The 24175-nt window shown below is 51.4% G+C and overlaps 1 protein-coding gene across 4 annotated transcripts in view; it reads right to left on the reverse strand.

The window, feature by feature from the left end:
• LOC125627021 (excitatory amino acid transporter 1) overlaps nucleotides 1-24175 on the reverse strand; it is a 162595-nt gene that overhangs the window by 88303 nt on the left and 50117 nt on the right. Inside the window, exon 1 of one of the 4 annotated variants that reach the window (XM_048830711.2) lies at nucleotides 23233-23293. The exons of the other annotated variants lie outside the window; for them this stretch is intronic. The gene's annotated coding sequence lies outside the window, so the exon portion shown is untranslated. Of the gene's footprint in view, nucleotides 1-23232; nucleotides 23294-24175 lie in introns of those variants that run through there. 4 annotated transcript variants of the gene reach the window in all.

Consider the following 24175-nt stretch of genomic DNA (forward strand, 5'->3'; position numbering starts at 1 on the left):
TTTTGCGAATACAGACTAACACGGCTGTTACTCTGAAACCTTTAAAAATTTTCTGTCTCACAACTTTTTTTAACAGAGCTACAGAAATAAAATAAAATAATAAATAAGGCCTCCCCCCTCATAAAATGTATGTCACTGCCCTGCCCCTGAGCTCGGCTATTTAGCAGCACCAAGAAGCAGTTTAGAAATATTTCAAAAGTTATAGCACTTCGAGAGCTTTTACAGCCAGTTCTCATCTCTGGAATTTCTTGTTTCTTCAGAAAATCCTCGGTAAGTAACACAGCTTGAGTAATGTTCTCACTTGATGCCTTGGGGGAATAAATGACCAGCGGCTCATGAGTCTGAGAATCATGGGTTTTACGTTGACCTGGGAGAAACTTTTTCAGTAAATAGAGAATTCACTGAAAAATGCATTTGATATGAACTGGCTACACACTGTCACCCAAAATATTTTGTGAGACTGAGCTGGTTAAAAGAGGAGGTGCCTTCTAACCTTTAGCTTCTCTTCCCCCCCACCCCCACACTGGGGAGATAGAATTTGAACACAGACCTGCCTCACCCCTCAGATGAGTGCCCAAATCACTGGGCTAGGGCATATTCTGCAGCACCCTCTCAATCTCTCCTGTGGAAGCTGTTCCACTGTGTATAAATAATTAAATTGTCCTTGGAGAAGGGACCTGAGTCGCCCACATCCTCAGTGAGTGGGCCACCAGCAGGCTATAGAATTATTCTCACTTACTGTCTCTAGAGCCCAATGACTATTCCTTGTCATTCATTGTGGTCATTCATAATGACTATTCACTCTGTGAAGTGCCACTATGAATGACAATGAATAGTCATTTCAGCTGGAGAGACTAAGGCCTTGTCTACACTACCGAGTTTTGTCAATGCAAGTTAAGCTGATGTCCAGCCACCGCTGTAATTAAACCGTCGTTGCATGTCCATACTATGTTGCTTCTGTTGGTGGAGCGCATCCACAATAGCACCTCTTGCATCCACACAGAGAGCAGTGCACCGTGAGTAGCTATCCCACTGTACAACTGGCCACAGGGTGCTCTGAGAAAGGTTTGCAGTGCCACATGGGGCAGGTACAGTGTCACATGATGAAGGTTTCTCAATTCCATCATTCCATGGGAACTCTACTAGATTGCCAGCTGGTTTTCAACTACCCTGGTAACCTGCGAGCCAGCCAACTCTGTCAAAAAGCCTGGATCCTGCACTGCTATTCAGCACTGTGCTGTGCGTCATGAACACAAGGCTACAAGAGGAGCCCAGTGGGCGGCTATTGAGGCGGGGGATGCCTTGAAGGAGCATATTAACACCGAGCCACAGTAATGTGTGTTGCTGTAGCGTGCTGAGCTTGGCATTGTTTGTTTGCACCGTGCTAGGAACCGTGTAATGATTGCTGTGTGTGCCCGAAAAGTAACACATTGTAAATCACGTTTCAAAGTAGCACTCGGTAATATGACCAACTGATAGTGCTGAACACTAACACAAGAAGCCCACAGAAGTGGGGGCGGGGGGGGAAGAGTGTGTGACAGTGAGTGTGTGTGTGTGAGAGAGAGACAAAGACTGTGTGTGGTGGGGGACAATGAGTGTGTCAGCACGCTGTCTCTTTAAGTTCAGACAGCAGCCGGAAGCAACCAATCCTGAGGCAGAAGCTGGTGCACAGACAGCAGGTGCCCACCTGTCCCCACAGGCCAGCTCAGCAGAGACCTACACCGGTGTGGGGAGGGGGGACAGCTCAACATCAGCCCCTGTCCTTCCTCCCTGACTCTGCACAGCACTAGTCTCTTCCTCCACCCCTCATCAGCAGCCCGCCCTGCCTGTCTGCCGCTGGCTCCATGTTAATGTGTTGATTTTGTGATTCCCTCCAAGTTCTCCCATAGACTCCTCTCCCCACAGACCAAGGAGATCCACCCTCTCCCCTGTAGTCCAGGCAGGAGTGCGTTTGCTCAGCTTGGCAGTAGCCATGTGAGCTCTCCATGCTGAGCAGTTTCAGACCTTCCTGGGGCTTTGAAAGGGGAAGGGTGCATGTCTGTAGCTGGATGCAGGGCAGCAGAGTTCAGAACAGCGAGCAGAGTGGTCACGGTGGGCATGGTGATGTAATGAACATAGTGTCTACACTGACACTTTGTCGATCTAACTGCCACAAAAAGCTCTACGTCTCTCTTCGTGGTGGTTTTGTCAGCATAGCAGGAGAGTTAAATCAGCTGGAGGAGCATTGTAGTGTGTACACCTCCACTGTTCTGCCAATGAAAGCTTCCCTTTGTTGACAAAACTGTGTCGTGTAGACAAGGCCTAAGGCTTGGTCTACACTACAGAGCTAGGTCGACGAAAGGCAGCTTATGTAGACCTATGTCAGTGTCTACACTATATTCTTGCTCCCGCCAATGTAAGTGCCCTAGTACACTGACAAAATAACTCCACCTCCATGAGAGGCATAGGGCTTATGTCAGTGTAGTTAGGGAGACAGTGTCTGTGTAGACACTGTGTCCCTTACAGCGGCTGTTGGCTGTCATTCTTGTCAATATCACGGCTTCTGCGGTGGCTATAAGTCCACCTAACATAGGTTGACTTAACATTGCAATGTAGACGTGCCCTAAGAATGACTAAGCCAGATGGTTAGGAGACTCATCTATGATTCTGGAGACAAGTTCAACTCCGGCTCCAGTGACTAGTTAATTAGTTAAAAAGTGGAATAGCTTCAACAGGAGAGATTAAGAGCTGCTTCTCCTCCCCCTCCCACTCCCATCATCATCATCATGTTCCCATTACGCCTCTAGCGTTTAGGGCAGCGACGAAGCTCCTCCACTCCTGTCTGTTTCTGGCAAGTCTTTCAATGGTTCCCCAGCTGTGCCCCAGGTTTTTCAGCTCAGCTTCCGCAGCTCTTCGCCATGTTGTTTTTGGGCAGCCTTGTTCTTGCTTGCCTTCAGGTGTCCATCTTATTGCCACTCTGGTGATGGAATCAGTTTCCATCCAAAGCACATGGCCAATCCATTTCCAATGCCTCCTGGCAGTGATGATGCTCTTATCTTCTTGGTTGCACTGTGTCAATAGATCTTGGTTTGAGATTGTTCTGGGCAAAAAGATATGGAGAATTTTTCTGAGGCAGGTTGTATGGAATGAAGACAGTTTGGACAAGTCATACTTTCTCATTCCCCAGCATTCTGCACTATAAAGTAATGTTGAAAGTACGCAGCTCTGATAAATCTTGAGTTTGGTTTGATGTTGTATTTTGATGATTTCCAGACTGTATTTAAGCTCCTGAAGGGGTTCCTGGCTTTATTGATTTTGTTCCAGATGTCCTGGCTGATGGTGCTGCCCAAGTATATGAATGTTTCTACATTGGTGAGAATATAATGCTAGTAAATAGACATAACTATGACAGTTGACTTGACGGAGACTTGGTGGGATAATACACATGACTGGAATATTGGTACAGAAGGATACAGCTTTCTCAGGAAGGACAGGCAGGAAAAAAAGGGAGCTGGTGTTGCCTTATATATTAAAAATGTCTTCCCCTGGACTGAGGTTGAGATAGAAATAAGAGACAGACTTGTTGAAAGTCTCTTGGTAAGGATAAAAGGGGTAAAAAATAAGGGTGATGCTATGGTGGGGTCTACTACAGACGCCCTAGCCCGGAAGAAGAGGTGGATGAGGCTTTTTTTAAACAACTAACAAAATCATCCGAAGCGCAGGACTTGGTGCTGATGGGGGACTTCAACTTCCGAGACTTCTGTTGGGAAAATAACACAGCAGGACACAGATTATCCAAAAAGTTCTTGGAATGTATTGGAGACAATTTTTTATTTCAGAAGGTGGAGACAGCTACTCGGGGGGTGGGGGGGGAGGCTGTTCTAGATTTAATTTTGACAAATAGGGAGGAACTGGTTGAGAGTTTGAAAGTGGAAGGCAGCTTGGGTGAAAGTGATCATGAAATGATAGAGTTCATGGTTCTAAGGAATGGTAGGAGTGAGAACAGCAAAATAAAGACAATGGATTTCAAGGAGGCAGACTTTAGCAAACTCAGGGAGTTGGTAGGTAAAATCCCATGGGAAGCAAGTCTAAGGGGAAAAACAATTGAAGACAGTTGGCAGTTTTTCAAGGAGACATTATTAAGTGCATAAGAGGAAACTATCCCACTGCATAGGAAAGATAGGAAGTATGACAAGAGACCACCATGACTTAACCAGGAGATCTTCAATTATCTAAAACTCAAAAAAGAGACCTACAAAAAGTGGAAACTTGGTCAAATTACAAAGGATGAATATAAACAAACAACACAAGTATGTAGGGACAAAATTAGAAAAGTCAAGGCACAAAATGAGATCAAACTAGCTAGGGACATAAAAGGAAACAAGAAAACATTCTACAAATACATTAAAAGCAAGAGGAAGACCAAGGACAGAGTAGGCCCGTTACTCAACGAGGGGGGAAAGACAATAACAGAAAATGTGGGAATGGCAGAGGTGCTTAATGACTTCTTTGTTTCAGTTTTCACCAAGAAGATTGGGGGCAACTGGACATCTAACATAGTGAATGCCAGTGAAAATGAGGTAGGATCAGAGTCTAAAATAGGGAAAGAACAAGTCAAAAATTACGTAGACAAGTTAGATATCTTCAGATCACCAGGGCCTGATGAAATGCATCCTAGAATACTCAAGGAGCTGACTGAGAAGATATCTGAGCCATTAGCAATTATCTTTCAAATGTCATGGAAGATGGGAGACATTCCAGAACACTGGAAAAAGGCAAATATAGTGCCCATCTATAAAAAGGGAAATAAGGACAACCCGGTGTGGCAAATTGCCGGCAGTACTTTGATAGGTCTCGCACTTTCTCTTCTTGGGGACAGTTCAGGGCACCGTTTCTCACCCCTGAACTGGGGGTATTAACTGCCCCACGAGTGTCCTAGAGGAGGGGAGTGGAGAGGGAGGGACCTGGGTCCGCCTTCTACTCCGAGTCCCAGCCCAGGGGCCCTAGGGATAGTGGTAAACCGCTTGAACTAGCGGTTCCCTTCCCCTGGGCTACTTCCCTCTCCTGCCTTTCAGCTTGTGGGGCTTCCTGCCCTCCCTCTGCACGAACCAGGTGTCCCTTTACCTAGGGTCTTGGTCTTCTTAGCCCACCGCAGCATTTCTCCAAACTCTCCTCTGCTTCCCTCCAAACTGCTCTCTGCTCCAACACCAATCCACTCTGCATCAACTCCTCCAAACTGCTCTCTGCTCCAACACCAATCCACTCTGCTTCAACTCCTCCAAACTGCTCTCTGCTCCAACACCAAACCACTCTGCGTCAACTCCTTCCCCTGGCAGGGGGGTTTTATCAGGTGACTGGCTTCAGGTGCTTTAATTAATCTATAGCAAACTTTCTTCCCTCTACAGGGAAGAAGGCTCCCTTCTAACACTCGCCTGCTGCCCTCTGGCCTGGGCTTTCCTTGCTTTTTGCCCCTGCTTCAGTTCCCCTCCTCCCCCCGACCGGGCCAGACGCTTTTTCTTCGTTTTTTGTTTTTTTTTTTGCTGTTTTTTTTTTTTTGCTGCCGTTTGAGTGCTGGTCGGCTGCCAGCTTGCCTGCCAGCCCCCCCCACGCCTGCCCTCGGACGCTGCTACTGTTTCAGCTGCAACCCCCGGAGGAGGGGGGGAGGACTGCCGACCCGCTCCCCGGAGGAGGGGAGTGGATTTCCCCAGACCCAACCGTTTTGCTGTTTCTTTGTGGCCCGCAATTAATGGTTTTCTTATCTTTGCTTGGCATTTTTGGAATGCTCCACAAAGACCAGGAGAGAAGACAGCTGACAGAGACATTGCTCAGGGAAGCTACAAATCATCGTGGAGGGGGCCATAAGACTGAGTAACTTTTGAACTGTACTCTCGTGTGGGGGGAGTTTGACTGTGTCTTAACTGCGTTTGTAGGGGCACAGGGGGTGTGGCACGGAGCTGCCCCCCAATCCATTGGTGCCCCCCCAACATTACTACAACCGTCATGGCCCCCGCGCCATCCGTCCCTGCTGGCAACCTGCCGTCTGCCTCTAGCTTCAACTGCTTGCTTTGAATTCCATCACCCGGACCAGACACAACAGCCGACCAAACGAGACTCTTTGGATAAACGCGCGTGGGTCCGCATTCCCCCCCCTTGCACCCCCAGACTGCCCACCCCACAGTTTGCCCCACTACCTGACCCCAACTCCTGTTTCCTTCCCCTGTCCAGTCCGACCCATTTGGCCCCCCCCACCTGCAGCCCAACAGGGAGAAGTGGTTAATCTGCTTCCCCCTCCCCCCTCCTCCTTCTGGTGTCTCCCCCTCTCTCCCTGCTCATGATGGCGAGGAATGAGAGGAGTGAGGCCCCCTCTAACAACCTCAGTTGCCCCTCCCCCATCTACCCCCCTGCCCAACCCCCAAGCCTCCCTCCCCACCACTGCTGCCAAAACACCTGCCACCACCTCCGCTGGGGCATCGGCAGCCGGAGGCACCAGGGCGACTATTACCGCTGCTACGCCCACCGCCCCCCCAGATTCTAGGAAAGCCCCCCCGATTAGCCGGAAAGGCCAGGGTGCAAAGAAGGGGAAGGGCCCCGCCACAACCACCAAGCCCTCCATGGCAGAGGCTTCCCCCACCGCTGTGGCCTCATCATCGACCATGGCGTCCCTCCCCGCTGTTCCCTCCACCAGCTCTGCGAGCGTCCCTCCCCCGGCCCCCAGGGCGTATGCCTGGGCGGTGGCAGTCCGCCCCCCCGGCCTGCCGCCTCATCATCTCGCCCACCCACCGCCTCCGCTACCATCAATAGCGGCCGAGGCCCCTTTCCCACCATGACCAGGAAGCACAGCGTCTGTTGCCTCCTGGTGCCCACCTCGCCCCACGTGGAGACATACGTGCAGGCGTTGGCGAGGATGGTAGAACCCACGGCTATTGTGGAGGCCTCCAAAATGTACGGGAAGGTCGTCTTTTTCTTAGCATCGGAGGCTGTCGCCCAGGAGGCGGTGGAGAAGGGCCTGGCGGTGGGGGGGGTGTTTGTCCCCCTGGAGCCGCTAGAAGACCTGGGCGTCCGCCTAGTCCTAACCTCCGTCTCTCCTTTTCTACCCAATGCCACCCTGTTACCCGCTCTCTCCACCCTGGGGAAACTCGTTTCTGTCATCAGCCCTCTCCCGTTGGGCTGCAAGGACCCCACCCTCCGTCACGTCCTTTCGTTCCGCCGGCAAGTGCAGCTTCTACCGCCGCCGCCGGCGCGTGATGGAGAGGCGCTCAAGGGGTCCTTCCTAGTCCCCTACCAGGGAGCCCGCTATCAGGTCTACTATTCCACAGGAGAGGCCCGGTACTACCTCTGCCGATCAGCGGGGCATGTCCGAAGAGACTGCCCGTTGGCCCGGCGGGGAGGGGCACCCGAGACCCCCGAGACCCGGCAGGACATCAGCTTCGTCGTTGCCGGCGCCCCTGGCCGCCCGACATCTGAAATCACCTCTCCTCCTGCTCGATCCACCGCTGCTCCTGCCAGGGCCCAAGAGACACCTCCCCTACAACGCTCAGACGAGCAAGGGACCCCCGCCCTTGCTGTTAACAATCCAGCAGAGCCTATGGAGGAAGGTGCAGCAAAGATATTACCAGGCATAGGAGAGGGCTCGCCCCAAGGAGAACCGCCCCCCCATGCTGCCTCACCGTTCCCCCCCCGAGCCCCTAAGCCATTGTCTCTGCCCCCCGACATGACCCCTGTTAACCAGCCCCCAGATGATGCTATGGAGGGCTGCACCCTAGTCCAGGGAAAGCAAGGCAAGCGGAAGGCTCGAGCTCCACTGCACCCATCCGATTCGGAGGCCCCCCGGAAGACCAGGAAGGGAGGCACTGACACTGAGCCTTCCGCTATGCCCACGAGTGAGATCCATCCGCCGGTGTCAGGAGGGGAAGACAAAATGGCACTGGAAGGTAGAATCTCCCCTCCACGGAAGACCCTCCCCTCCGAGACCCCTGAGGAAGCCCCTTCTGCCCGAATATCACCCGAACCCCCCGCGAACCCCGAAGCGACCGTCGTAGCGGGCACCAGAGGGGAGACCCCCGGGGTGGCAGAAGACGACCTCTCCTCCATGTATGAGGAGATCGAGGCCCTAGGTTTGACCCCGGTCATCCAGGGAGAGAATGACCTACTGCCGGCTGGCCTCGATCTGGGCAACCTCACCCCAGTCCCCCTTTCCCCGTGCTCCCTCCCCCTAACCGCCTTCCCGGGCGAGCACCCTGCAGAAGGTGGTCCACCACCTGAGGCCATGGCTGCCAAATCCACCACAGAGCCTGCGCCTAGCATCACTGGGAGCCCCCTCCCCACCCCCTCAACCCTCGAATCTGTTCGGGAGGCACCACCTCTCAGCTGCTTGCCTCCCGAAGCCCAGAGCCTCGCCTCTGCCCCCACCCCCACCCCTGTCCCTGCCCAATCCACCTCCTCCTGCAATGCTATTTCCGCCCCTGGGGTTATTTCTTTCCCGTTTTTTGCGGATCCCTCCCAAGGAGCAGACTTTTCATTTTCCTGCTGCGACCCATTAGGAGCTGCAATTTTCCCTCCGCCATCCTCTTCTACCCCAAGGCTTGAGATGGACCTAATAACTTTAGCCTCTCAGATGCCCCGTCGGTGGTCCGCACCCTGCCTGCCCGCCTCAGCAGACCACGAGGCTGCACCAAGAGCTCCACCAGGGAATAACCTGGAAATCGCAACCCCACCCCCCCATGAACTGCAAAAAGCGTTGCGACAGTTTTTAGAAGACATCCGTGACTCCCGCAACAGGGTATAGCTAGCTCTTCAGCTATGGGGGGACTTTGATCAAATCCTCCAGGCCACAAGGGCCCTTATAAAGGAGGGTAAAGGGAAAGGAAGGCACGGTGCCATGGCCTACGGGCGGGCCCGCAGCTTCCGTGACGATTTACTCACTTACGGGATGGGTCACGGATTGTTGCGTGACCCGCCGGGGGCTGCGAACACCCCCGCCAACAAGGAACCCCCACCCCTCCAGCCCTCCGCATGACGCCCCTCATTATTGCAACCTTGAACACCAGGGGCTGTAGGATGGCTCTCCGCAGGTCCTAGGTGCTCTCTTACCTTCGTGAAGGGGGGTACTCTGTGGTTTTCCTGCAGGAGACCCATACGGATCCGACCGTCGAGGACAGCTGGCGGCTGGAGTGGGGGGACGGGGTCTACTTCAGCCACTTCACAATTTGACAAGCTGGAGTGGCGACCCTGTTCTCCCCCAACCTACGGCCCGAGGTGCTAGGGGTCACTGAGGCCATGCCGGGCCACCTGCTGCATCTCCGAGTCCGTATGGAGGGGCTCGTGGTCAACCTCGTTAACATCTATGCCCTGACAACGAGCCCGAAGTGGCCGCAATTTTATCAGTGGGTGTCCGACTTCCTCAGCACCCTAGATTCTCACGAGTGCTTAGTCCTGGGAGGGGACTTTAACACCACCCTCGAGGAACAGGACAGCTCAGGGGCCAAGCTGAGCCCGGCTGCTGCGAACATTCTCCGAGAAATAGTCGAACATCACTCCCTAGTAGACGTCTGGCGTGACCACCACCCAGATGACACTTCCACGTTCACCTTTGTCAATGGGTGGAGGCCCATCCGTCACACCACTCTCGGTTGGACCGTATTTATTTATCCTGTTTCCATCTTTCACAGGCCCACTCCTCCAACATTCGGCCGGCCCCATTTTCCGACCATCATCTAGCCACCATAACAGCCTCCCTCCATGCAGAGAGGCCGGGGCCGGCCTATTGGCACTTTAACAACAGCCTGTTGGAGGATGAGGGCTTCGTGACGTCCTTCCGGGAGATTTGGCTGGCCTGGCGAGAGCAGCGGCGTTGGTGGGATCTAGGGAAGGTGCGTGCCAAGCTCTTCTGCTGTGACTACACCCGGGGCACCAGCCGACGGAGAAATGCAGCGATAGAGCAGTTGGAACGGGAGGTCTTAGAGATGGAGAGGTGTCTGGCCGCCAGCCCCGAGGACCCATTCCTCTGCGGAGCGTGCCGGGAGAAGCGGGAGGAGCTCTGGGCCCTCGAGGACCATCGGGACCAAGGTGCCTTTGTTCGATCCCGCATCCGCCTCCTTCGGGAGATGGATCGCGGCTCCCGTTTCTTCTACGCCCTGGAGAAAACGAGGGGGGCCAAGAAACACGTCAACTGCCTTCTAGCAGAAGATGGAGCCCCCTCACGGATCCAGTGGAGATGTGTGGGAGGGCCCGTGACTTCTACAGAAGCCTTTTCTCCCCAGATCCGACCGCTCCTGGCGCTTGCAGGGTGCTCTGGGAGGAACTCCCCACGGTCAGTGTGGGCGACCGAGACCGGCTAGAGCTGCCTCTCACCCTGGCCAAGTTCTCGGAAGCCCTCTGTCGCATGCCCACCAACAAATCTCCGGGCATGGATGGGCTGACCATGGAGTTCTACCGCACGTTCTGGGACATCCTTGGCCCAGACCTAGCCACTGTCTGGGCTGAGTCTTTGCAGGGCGGGGTCCTCCCTCTTTCGTGCAGGCGAGCAGTGCTCGCCTTCTTGCCGAAGAAGGGGGACCTCCTCGATTTACAAAACTGGCATCCCGTCTCACTCCTTAGCACGGACTACAAAATCGTAGTGAAAGCAATCTCGCTGCGGCTAGGGTCTGTGATGGCGGATGTGATCCACCCAGACCAGACCTATACTGTCCCGGGTTGCAGCATTTTTGACAACCTATTTCTAGTCCGAGATCTTTTGGAACTCGGGCGTAGAGAGGGTCTGTCGTTCGCCCTCCTGTCTCTTGATCAGGAGAAGGTATTCGATAGAGTGGACCATGGGTACCTCCTGGGCACTCTGCAGGCATTTGGATTCGGACCTCAGTTTGTGAGTTTTCTCCAGGTGCTGTACACTTCCGCGGAGTGTCTGGTTAGGCTTAACTGGACCCTGACCGAACCGGTCAGCTTCAGGCGAGGAGTACGGCAGGGGTGCCCCCTCTCGGACCAGCTGTACGCTCTGGTGATCGAGCCCTTCCTCTGTCTCCTCCGCAGGAGGTTGACGGAGTTGGTGCTGTGGGAGCCGGAGCTGGGGCTGGTCCTGTCGGCGTACGCCGATGACGTGCTCCTTGTGGTCCAGGACCCGGGGGACTTGGTACGGGTGGAGGCTTGCCAGGCCATCTATTTGGCAGTCTCCTCTGCCCGAGTCAACTGGGTCAAGAGCTCTGGCTTGGTGGTGGGGGACTGGCGGCAGGCGAGCTCCCTCCCACCCGCACTTCAGACCATCCTTTGGAGCACGGGTCCACTGCTCTACCTAGGCGTTTACCTTTCTGCCACGCACCCTTCTCCGCCGGAGAACTGGCAAAATTTAGAAGGCGGGGTGATAGAGCCGCTCCAGAAATGGACGAGGCTACTCCGATGTCTCTCCCTCCGAGGGAGAGCACTGGTGCTTAACCAACTAGTCCTGTCCACGCTCTGGTACCGGCTCAACACCCTGGTCCCGGCCCCGGGTTTCCTGACCGACCTCCGGACATCGAATCTAGAGTTCTTTTGGTCAGGAATGTACTGGGCCCCTGTTGGGGTTCTTCATCTACCCCTGAAGGAAAGAGGGCAGGGCCTGAAGTGTCTGCACACTCAGGTCCGTGTCTTCCGCCTCCAGGCCCTGCAGAGGCTCCTTTATAGAGCAGGTAGTTTGACGTGGAGCATATTGGCGCACGCCTTCCTGCGCCGCTTCCAAGGGCTCTGATACAACCAGCAGTTCTTTTATCTTTGTCCGAAAGGTTTTCCGTGAGACCTCTCTGGGCTGCCAGTCTTCTACCAGGACCTCCTCCGGACCTGGAAACTGTTTTCAACGACCAGGTTCGTGGCGGCCACCGTGGGAGCAGATCTCCTTGCGGACCCCCTGCTACACAACCCCCAGCTCCGTGTGCAGGTGGCAGAGTCCCGCTCCGTGTGCCCGAGTTTGGTCCTGGCGGAAGTCACGAGGGTCGGAGACCTCCTGGACTACGACCGGGGAGACTGGCTGGATCCCCTGACGCTCATTCGGCGCATGGGGCTCTCCAGACCTCGTACCCCCCGGCGCGTACTTCAGGAGGTGAAGGCCACCTTGACGCCCGCTGCTCAGGCTTATCTCAACCGAGCCCTGCGCGAGGGCGCACCCCGCCCACCCTCTACCCCAGGCCCACCGGACCTTTCAATTGGGCCCCTACCCCGTAGATCCCAACAAACCCCTCACGCTTTCACTGCGAGCCAGCTGCATGAACTGCAGCCAGTCAGCTTCCAAATCGCGCCATGGAAATATCTATACACACTCACGCTTCACACCCTTCACGCCCACACCCTGGTGTCCCGCCCCGATACAAAGTGGCGGGACCTCCTGACACCTTTGGAGGGTGAGCAACCCCGGTGGGCCAGCCTGTATTCCACCTTCGTCCCGAGGCCCGTCGGGGACATTAGTTGGCGGCTCCTTCATGGAGCTGTGAGCACAGGCGTGTTTTTGACACGGTTCACCCCCACCCCGGATACTTGCCCTTTTTGCAACGTGAGGGAAACCTGGCGTATATATATTTAGAGTGTGCCAGGCTGCAGCCCCTTTTCCGGCTCCTCACAAATATTTTATTATGCTTTTGGCTACACTTTTCCCCTCACCTTTTTATTTACACACTCCCCATCCATGGCCCCACAAAATCGCGAAATCTCCTGGTTAACCTCCTCCTAGCCCTAGCTAAAACAGCCATTTATAAAACCAGAGAGGGGAGGTTGGCTAATGAAGCGTCCTGTGATTGTAGGGCCATTTTCCGATCCTCAGTACATTCACGTATCCGGGCGGAGTTCCTCTGGGCAGCGTCCACCGACTCCCTTGACGCCTTCGAGGAGCGGCGGGTGCTGTCCAAGATTCTCTGCTCGATGACCCTGTCCGGTTCCCTCCGTCTGACCCTTTGATTGAGGGGAAGAGCGAGAGACCCCAGCCCCAGCCGTTGCTGCTGTAGATACCATAATTACTGTCACCTAGGAGGGGTCCTATCACACGTGGTATGCGTCCCCCCCCACCCCCAAACCACCCATCCTGCAGCCGTGCCCATCTTGTCGGGCACTCTCAGGAGAGGAATAATCGGTGACACTGGGCGTGGCACTAGGTAACTCGAGGGGGTGGAAGACCATGAGTGTCAAGGAAGCTCGCCCGCTCTAGGCCACCAGGTAACTCAAGAGGGTGGAAGACCACGAGTGTCAAGGACGCCCCCCCGCTCTGGGCCCAAGCTAATCTGAACACTTCTCCCTCCTGAAGGCTGCTGTGTTATACCTTGTGTTTGCCTTTGTTTTGTTGCATAGTTTTGCTTTATTTTTTTTTGGTGATTCTTTGTAAGTGTTACACAAATAAAATTCTTTTCTGCTTCAAAAAAAAACCAAAACAAACAAACAAAAAAAACACTCGCCTGCTGCCGGTGTATCACACCGGGGAATTACAGACCAGTCAGTTTAACTTCTGTACCCAGAAAGATAATGAAGCAAATAATTAAGCAATCAATTTGCAAACACCTAGAAGATAGTAAGGTGATAAATAACAGTCAGCATGGATTTGTCAAGAACAAATTGTGTCAAACGAACAAAATGATTAGGGGTCTAGAACACATGACTTATGAGGAGAGGCTGAGGGAGCTGGGATTGTTTAGCCTGCAGAAGAGAAGAATGAGGGGGGATTTGATAGCTGCTTTCAACTACCTGAAAGGGGGTTCCAAAGAGGATGGCTCTAGACTGTTCTCAATGGTAGCAGATGACAGAACGAGGAGTAATGGTCTCAAGTTGCAGTGGGGGAGGTTTAGATTGGATATTAGGAAAAACTTTTTCACTAAGAGGGTGGTGAAACACTGGAATGCGTTACCTAGGGAGGTGGTAGAATCTCCTTCCTTAGAGGTTTTTAAGGTCAGGCTTGACAAAGCCCTGGCTGGGATGATTTAACTGGGAATTGGTCCTGCTTCGAGCAGGGGGTTGGACTAGATGACCTTCAGGGGTCCCTTCCAACCCTGATATTCTATGATTCTATGATTCTATGATAGCTTTCTTTGACAGGGTAACAAGCCTTGTGGATGGGGGAAAGCAGTAGATGTGGTATATCTTGACTTTAGTAAGGCTTTTGATACTGTCTTGCATGACCTTCTCATAAACAAGCTAGGGAAATACAACCTTGATGGAGCTACTATAAGGTGGGTTCACAACTGGTTGGAAAATCATTCCCAGAGAGTAGTTATCAGTGGTTCACAGTCATGCTGGAAGGGCATAACGAGTGGGGTCCTGCAGGGATCGGTTCTGGGTCCGGTTCTGTTCAATATCTTCATCAATGATTTATATAATGGCATAGAGAGTTCACTTATAAAGTTTGCGGATGATACCAAGCTGAGAGGGGTTGCAAGTGCTTTGGAGGACAGGATTAAAATTCAAAATGATCTGGACAAACTGGAGAAACTGTCTGAAGTAAATAGGATGACATTCAATAAGGACAAATGCAAAGTACTCCACTTAGGAAGGAACAATCAGTTGCACACATACAAAATGGGAAATGACTGCCTAGGAAGGAGTACTGTGGAAAGGGATGTGGGGGTCATAGTGGATCACAAGCTAAACATGAGTCATAAAATCATAGGATATCAGGGTTGGAAAGGACCTCAGGAAGTCATCTAGTCCAACGCCCTGCTCAAAGTATGACCAATCCCCAACTAAATCATCCCAGCTAGGGCTTTGTCAAGCCTGACCTTAAAAACCTCTAACGATTCCACCACCTCCCTAGGTAACCCATTCCAGTGCTTCATCACCCTCCTAGTGAACAAGTTTTTCCTAATATCCAACCTAAACCTCCCCCACTGCAACTTGAGAACATTACTCCTTGTTCTGTCATCTGGTACCAGTGAGTCAACAGTTTAATGCTGTTGCAAAAAAAGCAAACATCATTCTGTGATACATTAGCAGGAGTATTGTAAGCAAGACACAAGAAGTAATTCTTCCTCTCTACTCCATGCTGATTAGGCCTCAACTGGAGTATTGTGTCCAGTTCTGGGAGCCACATTTTAGAAAAGATGTGGACAAATTGGAGAGAGTCCAGAAAAGAGCAGCAAAAATGATTAAAGGTCTAAAAAACATGACCCATGAAGGAAGACTGAAAAAATTGGGTTTGTTTAGTCTGGAGAAGAGAAGACTGAGCGGGGACATAACAGTTTTCAAGTACATAAAAGGTTGTTACAAGGAGGAGGGAGAAAAATTATTCTCTTTAACCTCTGAGGATAGGACAAGAAGCAATGGGCTTGAACTGCAGCAAGGGCAGTTTAGGCTGGACATTAAGAAAAATTTCCTAACTGTCAGGATGTTTAAGCACTGAAATAAATTGCCTAGGGAGGTTGTGGAATCTCCATCTTCGGGGATTTTTAAGAGCAAGTTGGACAAACACCTGTCAGGGATCGTCTGGATAATACTTAGTCCTGCCTTGAGTGCAGGGGACTGGACTAGATGACCTCTCGAGGTTCCTTCCAGTTCTATGATTCTATGATCCATCCTGATGAGGCAATATTAAAGGTCATGATATCAGTCTTATTGCAGTTGATTTTCAGCCCAATTTGCTGGCTGAATGTGTTGAGTTGAGTTGTTTTTTCTTGTATATGTTGTTGGGTATATGACAGGAGAGCGAGATCATCTGCGAATTCCAGGACTTCAAGGGATGAGAAGGGTGTCCATTTAATGTCTCTTGGCATATCTTCTGTTGTATGCTGCATTACTCTGTCAATGGCAATGTTGAAGAGGATTGCAGACATGACACATCTGTGATGTACTCCTGTTTTGACTTCAAAACTGAGCTCACTGTGATCAACACTGCATGTAAAGTTGGAATAGAAGCTTTTGATGATGTTGATGATATGGAGAGGGATTCCATATGCCTGCAGAATGCGCCATAGGCTGGTCCTGTGAATGCTAGCAAAACCTTCTCAAAATCTATGAAGTTTATGGAGAGGTGCCATTGCCATTCTAAACATTGTTCTATTATGTTTCATAGAGTGAATATCTGGTCTGTGCTTCCACACCCTTTCCAAAAACTGGCTTGGTCTTTTCTGAGAATGCTATCAACTGCCTCTGATATATGCTGGACTATAATCTTACACAATAATTTGCTCAGCACAGATAAAAGGTGTGATACCATGCCAGTTATTACAATCACTGAGAATTCCTTTCTTTGGTATATTCACTATAACCCCATTGGTCCACAGCTTTTTCCCTTTCCCAGACTGATGTAAATAGTGTGATGGGGCAAGGCCAGATGGCTATAGAAAAGTAGTGGGAGATAGCTATATTAACTCCAGGCTAAACAAATCCCTGGTACCAGGATAAGTTAAATGGTAGCTGCTCCAGGTCAATTAAGACACCTGGGGCCAATTAAGAACTTTCCAGAAGGCAGGGAGAAGGCTAGGTTGATTGGGACACCTGAAGCCAATCAGGGACTGGCTGAAACTAGTTAAAAGCCTCCCAGTTAGTCAGGTGGGTGGACATGTCAGGAGCTGTGGGAGGAAGTTGTACTGTTGGAGACACTGAGCAGTACACACCATATCAGGCACAAGGAAGGAGGCCCTGAGGTAAGGATGAAGTGGAGCTTGAGGAAGTGGGGGCTGCTGTGGGGAAGTAGCCCAGGGAATTGTATGTGTCATGTTTCTAAAAGGTCAGCTACCATAGCTGATACTATTAGGGTCCCTGGGCTGGAGCCTGGAGTAGAGGGTGGGCCTTGGCTCCCCCTTTTGCCCCCCTCCCCCCCCTGATTAATCACTGAGACTGGGAGACAACAGAGACTGTGCAAGGGAGGGTGGCTTCTCCTCACCTTCCTTGCTGGCTTATGATGAAAATGGCTCAGTAGACTGTGACCCTTGTCTCTAGAGAGAGAAGGGTTATGTGGAAGGTCACAGTGATGCTCTGAGGCTAGCAAAATCTGCCAGGAAATGTGGGACCCATGGAGACAAGGACAGAGCTTTGTCACAACAGAAACAGAACCTGGCAGGCTCAACAGAGGGGCCAGGATAGATGCTGCTAACTCAGGATTTAGCTTGAACAATTCCTTATTCAAGTTATCCCTGCCAGGAGGTTTCCCATTTTTAAAGGATCTGATGGCTTGAATGATTACTTCCTTATTTGGCGTGTCTGTGTTGATATCAAGACCTTCTTCTGCCTCCTGGATGTTTGCTTCCTCTTTAGGTGGCTCCCTGTCCTCTGGTGTCCCTGCCTTGTCATGGTGGGACAGCCTGCATGCTCTAATGATCCCCAGAGTCTGTTTGGGTGGGGGCTTTTTGCTCCTGGCAGGTTCAACCATACTAGGCAGGGGCATTGCCCCAAAACTGTATACCGGTCCCAGTGCTCCAGAGCCTGCCAGAGTCACTCTTCCCTCAGCAGCAATGCAAACAGGATCTGCCATCAACAGCCAAGTCCCCTCAGTGCCCGGAGGAAGGGGAGGGCATCCAGGTCTCCAGAGGCTCCCTCCCCCATCTGGGCTCCTCTGCATCCCCACATGTCACTTTGAGCATGGCTGGGAGAACTTCTGGGTGTGTGTGTGCATCCAAAGGCGAGTGAGACTTCCCCACAAAGGCTGGGTGGCCAGAACCTCTCTGGCTGGACCCCAGGGCCTCACAGGGGAGCAGCTGCTGCAGCCTGGGGCCAGGAGCAAGGGGAAAGCCCAGCCCCAAGCTGCCATGGAAACTCCAGGCAGGACATCAGAGGCTCACAGCAGAGCTGCAGCACCAGGAGCAAGGGGAAAGCCTGCCCCCAGGATGTCCTGAGCCGGGTGCCAGTTCCAGGAGCCATGCAGCTGCTCTGAGCAGGGAGACCATTGCCCAGAAGCTGGAAGGGAAGTCCCTGGCCAATAAGATGTGTCTGGACACCTTGGGGAAGTATGTGGGGCAGCACTGGGTACTGGGAGAACAGACCCTGCTGCTATCCCATCTAGGGGCTCATGAAATTTCCTCCTTCATCCTCTGGGCCCCCTAGGCTTTTTGTTTCTAAAATGATGTTCTGTTTAGAAATTTAGCTAGATTTAACAAAACAAAACCAACACCCAACCCTGAAATAAAACGTTTCCCTTCACTGGACCTGAAATGAAATTGTTTTGGTTTTGGCCACTAACCCCAAGAAATCACTTATTTGCCCAGCTCTACTGCTAAAGAACTTCGTTAATATCTGACAATGATAATTGAACATTTTCTGTTTATTTCCCTCAATTTTACATTTTTGTTTTCCTCTGAGTGCCAGGCTGTGGCTGGAACCAGAACCAAAAATGACAAAATGATAGTGGGAGACAGACTGTTCTTGCAGTACTAGTGGCACCTTAGAGACTAACCAATTTATTTGAGCATAAGCTTTCGTGAGCTACAGCTCACTTCATCGGATGCATAGTGAGCTGTAGCTCATGAAAGCTTATGCTCAAATAAATTGGTTAGTCTCTAAGGTGCCACAAGTCCTCCTTTTCTTTTTGCGAATACAGACTAACACGGCTACTACTCTGAAACCTGTTCTTGCAGTATTTCTGACCAGGCAGGAAGCACCACAAATTTTGTTGTTAAGAAATTTCTAGTATGATTCTGCAGAACAAAGAGGTTTGGATTAATCTCCAAACTGAATTTCTGAACTAGCTGAGGTTTATCCCTCACAAGGTGTTTCCAGCAGTGGTTTTCCAGCCACTGTGTTAGGTGAACAACTTCAGATAAGATCGACACCCTTCTCTCCTAAATGTTCCATCCTCCCGGGATGTGCTTCCTCAAATGCTGCATTCTGGGGTCCACCAGGAAAAGGGCAGTGGATCAGATTTGAGATTGGCTGGTTTAGGGTAATGCTAGCGGACTACAGCTAAGAGTTATCATAGAAGATTAGGAAGAGACCTCAGGAGGTCATCTAGAATCATAGAATATCAGGGTTGGAAAGGACCTCAGGAGGTCATCTAGTCCAACCCCCTGCTCAAAGCAGACCAATCCCCAAATAAATCATCCCAGCCAGGGCTTTGTCAAGCCTGACCTTAAAAACCTCTTAGGAAAGAGATTCCACCACCTCCCTAGGTAACCCATTCCAGTGTTTCACCACTGTCCTAGTGAAAAGTTTTTCCTAATATCCAACCTTAACCTCCCCCACGGCAACTTGAGACCATTACTCCTCGTTCTGTCATCAGCGACCACTGAGAACAGTCTAGATCCATCCTCTTTGGAACCCCCTTTCAGGGAGTTGAAAGCAGCTATCAAATCCCCCTCATTCTTCTCCTCTGCAGACTAAATAATCCCAGTTCCCTCAGCCTCTCCTCATAAATCATGTGCTCCAGCCCGCTAATTATTTGTGTTGCCCTCTGCTGGACTCTTTCCAATTTTTCCACATCCTTCTTGTAGTGTGGGGCCCAAAACTGGACACAGAACTCCAGATGAGGCCTCACCAATGCCAAATAGAGGGAAACGATCACATCCCTCGATCTGCCAGCAATGCTTATACAGCCCAAAATGCTGTTAGCCTTCTTGGCAACAAGGGCACACTGTTGACTCATATCCAGCTTCTCGTCCACTGTAACCCCTGGGTCCTTTTCTGCAGAACTGCTGCCTAGTCACTCGGTCTCTAGTCCTAAGTGCAGGACTCTGCACTTCTCCTTGTTGAACCTCATCAGATTTCTTTTGGCCCAATCCTCCAATCTGTCTAGGTCACTCTGGACCCTATCGCTACCCTCCAGCATATCTACCTCTCCACCCAGCTTAGTGTCATCTGCAAACTTGCTGAGGCTGTAATCCATCCCATCATCCAGATCATTAATGAAGATGTTGAACATAACTGGCCCCAGAACCAATCCCTGGGGCACGCCGCTTGATACCAGCTGCCAACTAGACATCGAGCCGTTCATCACTACCCGTTGAGCCTGAGAATCTAGCCAGCTTTCTATCCCCTTATAGTCCATTCATCCAATCCATACTTCTTTAACTTGCTAGCAAGAATACTGTGGGAGACCATATCAAAAGCTTTGCTAAATCAAGGTATATCATGTCCACTGCTTTCCCTTCATCCACAGAGCCAGTTATCTCATCATAGAAGGCAATCAGGTTGGTCAGGCATGACTTGCCCTTGATGAACCCACGTTGACTGGTCCTGAGCACCTTACTCTCCTCCAAGTGCTTCAAAATGGATTCCTTGAGGACCTGCTCCATGATTTTTCTAGGGACTAAGGTGAGGCTGACTGGTCTGTAGTTATGGTGTGAAACTGAGCTAAGGAAAATTTGGGGTGAATGGAGAGACCTATTATACTGCTGAATAGTATCCAAAAAGGCAATGAGAAGAGTCCTACCTAACATGAAACTGGATTAGATAAAGTACACAAGAATGCACTGGAACCAGAGGTGGAAGTGGGCCAGCATGGTGCACCAGTAAGAAGTGCCAGCCAGTAACATACACAGCCTATGTTAAAGCGCTGCCGTGGCTCTTTAGAGGTTTTTAAGGCCTGGCTGGGATGATTTAGTTGGTGTTGGTCCTGTTTTGAGCAGGGGATTGGACTAGATGACCTCCTGAGGTCTCTTCCAACCCTAATAGTATATGATTCTATGATTCTGACAGTGGGTGAAACAGCTATTTGCTAGTCAGAAGTAAACTACTGGAGAGCAGTGCTCCTGAGTTCTATCACTGGGGCTGACAGCAGAATGTGGTGCAGTGGTTAGAGCCAGACTAACTAGACATACATGTGGCATACCCAATGGGAAAGGCAGTGCAGCCAAGTAGCTAAAACTTAGCCTGGTCTTGCTGGAGACCTGGGTTCTCTTCCCAGGCACATTTCAGTAACAATGTCCAGTTAACTGTGTGGACCTATTTGTAAAGTAGGGAAGGATAGGTTGGGTATGTGAAGCCTGCACTGGGCCTAAAAGGGCTCAAGGACAATCCTGGGCCAATCCCCCTCTTCCCAGGCCTGCAGAGTACACTCTGGCTGGAGAAGCAAATTAAAGACCCCAGAAGCCCAGGTTACGGGGGAGGTAAATGGGCTGGAGGAAAGATAAGCCCTCTCCTAGAACAAAGCCAGACGGAAAGCTGAGCCTGAGATGAGCCCCCAGTACTGAGGACGTCCCCTGGCAGTGCCTTCTGCAACACCCTTTGGAGAACCTGGCTCAGTTTTGAACTCTGAAGTTCCTGATTGTTTGGACTGCAGGGGACTGCACCCCAAACTGAAGGCGAGTACAAGTAGGAAGTGACCCAGGAGAGCAGACTAGGAGTTTTGTTGTAGAGGACTCTGCTGGTACAGTCCCAAATAGGGCCTGGCCTGAGACCAGGTGAAGAGAGAGGCTCTGGGTCCCCCTACCGCAGCTGGTTGAGACCAAGGCCCCAAAACAGACCGAGGCTGTGATTCTTCTGGCCTAGGGGCAGGAACCAGACATTTCTGCCCCCTTTTGTCTGGGAGACAAAAAACTGGGTGCACTAAGCACTAGGCCACCTAGCTCTTCAAGGACTCTACTCCAGGGTATGAGGTTCTGGTCAATAATAAGAGCGTGGAAACAGAAAGAGCAGTCAGTAGAGGTGAGGCCTGAACACACAGCCTCCTGATTCCCAGCTCCACACTTTCCCTTAGTCTACAGAGTATTTGAAGGAGCAGTCTCTCTCTCACCTGTAGAAAATTGCCTGCCTTTGCAGCCCGTGGAACAGAACTGGATTCTGTTAAAATGTGGAACCCCTTGCAAAAGCTGGTTCACTTGAGAGTGGGCTGCAGTCATACCCCTTAAAAATGCAATGAAATAGTCTTGAGAGCTTATACAATGCCCCCGTTGGGTAGGTAAAATGCACTTGCTCTCCCCTGTCTATGCATACTGCACTGGGCTCTGCTATTTCTGGTAATCTGCTCCCACATAACCGCAATACTCCCAAACTCAGTGATTTTGGAACTGAGAGACCCATTTTTGTAAGCAAGCCAAGGGGAGGCCGCTGGAGTACAAGTTCTCAGTTTGGAGCATGAGTTCTCAGCGCTGCTGGGTTTTGGTTTATTGCTGTTGGTCCAGGAAGCAGCACAGAGTCCTAGTTTCCAAGGCCAGACGGGACCAGTGTGATCATCTAGTCTGCGCGCCTGGATAAGCAGGCTTGGCAGGATTAGATTTTAATTGACAGATGTCAGAAAACATCTATTTCTGCTGACACACTGAAATCGATGAAAAATATATTGCTCAGTAACAGTCAACAGGAGTGCAACCTCCCCCCACGCCTTGGGTTTGCAAGGATCGCGTGTCCCCAGCCGCAGCCCCATTGTCACAGACCCGTTCCCGTGCTCTGACAGCGGAGATGCAGAGGGCTCCCTTTGCTGCTGCAGGGCCAGTGACACCTGATTCCCGCAGGCACACGGTGCAGGGACGGGTGCAGTCCTGGCCATGGAGAGCAGAGACTTTGGGCCAGAACTGGAAGGAGCAGAGACTCTGGCCCACTGCTGAATGGCTCTGTCCCAGTCAGCAGCCATTCAGCACCAAGTGGCCTCCCCCACAGCAGGGACTCCTCCTTGTGCCCACAACTGCAGGGTCTCTGTTATGTCCTGCCAGGACTACAGCCCTCCCTACACCCTTGTGACTGCAGGGATCCAGTGTCGCTGGCCCAGTGGCCATGCATGTAGCCCTTTGCAGCTCTGCTGTCATGGCCTTGCTCACTCACCAGTCAGAGGCGTAGAAGCCCTCCCCAGGCAGGAGCTGTTCAGCAGTGGGATGGCCTCCCCTGTGGACATGCCCCTGGCTGGGGGCTCTGCTCTGCAGTCTCTTCTGCACCTTGTGCCCAGGTGTCTTGGGCCCCTGCCCTACCAGGGAGCCCCCTGCAGTCCTGCTCTTAGTGCTGGGAACCCCCTGCAGCCCCGCTGTCGGCACTACCCAAAGCCCAACCCCACCTCCTTAATTTCCAGCCACTGTACAAATAAAAATAGTTAAAAACTAATTTTTTAAAAAAAAATAACAATCCATATTAATTGTCAAACTCAGAAACAACTGGAACTCTGCCAAGCTCACGTGTAACACAGGCCCCAGAACTTCCCCAAGCTCATTCTGAGGGTAGATCTTTTAAAAAAAACAGAGCAATAATGTCTTTCCAATTGTCTGTACAGCAAGGAAATCTCAGAAGTTTCACACCCCCTCAGATGGTGCTGGGTTCTGCCAGCCCCACTGGAGAGGAGCCTGTTCTGGAGCTACAACAGCACAGGGCTCCCTAGCACAAGAAACTCCCCGAAGGGCCAGTGAAGACTCAGAAATAAATCCATTTGCAAACACTGAAATGCCTCAAAAGACTCCAACATACCTGCTGTTACGTGAGGGGCCAGCAATTCCTCTCTCACCCAAAATTCTGGTTGCAATGAGCAGGCTTTGGGATGGCCTGGGTCCCCTGCAGACCAGGGGTGGGAGCTGAGCCACAATCCAAGGATAACACTACAAATACCATGAGAGGCATGAACACACTCAAAGGCCTGGAAGGATCTGAAGGGACAAGTGCTTTACAGATGATGCAAGAGGACAGGCCTGTTACATAACCCATTTCATAAACCGGAGTTTCATTTCACTGAGCTGGCCTATTTCCCATCATCTCAGAAAGACTCCAGCTACAACACACGACTGACTAAGGACATCTCTGAGTGAGGCCAGCACAGAGTCTTGTGCATTCTATGAGTTCTAGGGTAAAAGATAAACAAAATCTCTCTGGACAGCCCCTTGTAAGATCCTGCTGCTTTTGGGGCAGTTGGTGTTAACCTCAGGAACTGGATCTTCACAGGTGAGTTTACAGGGACCTGATTCTTTAAAAAAGAACCAAGCAAGTTTCTCCACTGGCTGGGGTAGAGGGTTGTTAGGGGCCCTGTGCACTCTGCTCCTTGTGGGAGATGGTCAGCAGGGTTTGTACAATCCGAACTCAGAACTTGACATTCCATTTTAAAATGCCTTGGCAGAGCAAGCCAGGTATTGCTGATGCAGTGCAAGGTGGGAGGGTCACTGCTGGAGAAGTCAGGGTGCTTTTGAGGATAAGGCACTGGATACAAAGTTCGGAGAATTGGATTCTATTTGCAGCTCTGTTAGAGGCTTCCTACACTGCCTTGGGCAAATCACCAGCCATAATGAAAATCCCCTGTCCCTAGTCTCTGATCTGTAAAATGGGATTAACAGAGCTTCCTTTAACTGTCTCTTCAGGGCGGAGACGGTCTCTTCTGCTGTGTTGGTACCGTGCTCAGCACAATGGAATCATGATCCTCGCT

Source organism: Caretta caretta, chromosome 25, assembly GCF_965140235.1.
Source record: "Caretta caretta isolate rCarCar2 chromosome 25, rCarCar1.hap1, whole genome shotgun sequence".
NCBI classification, from domain to species: Eukaryota; Metazoa; Chordata; order Testudines; family Cheloniidae; genus Caretta; species Caretta caretta.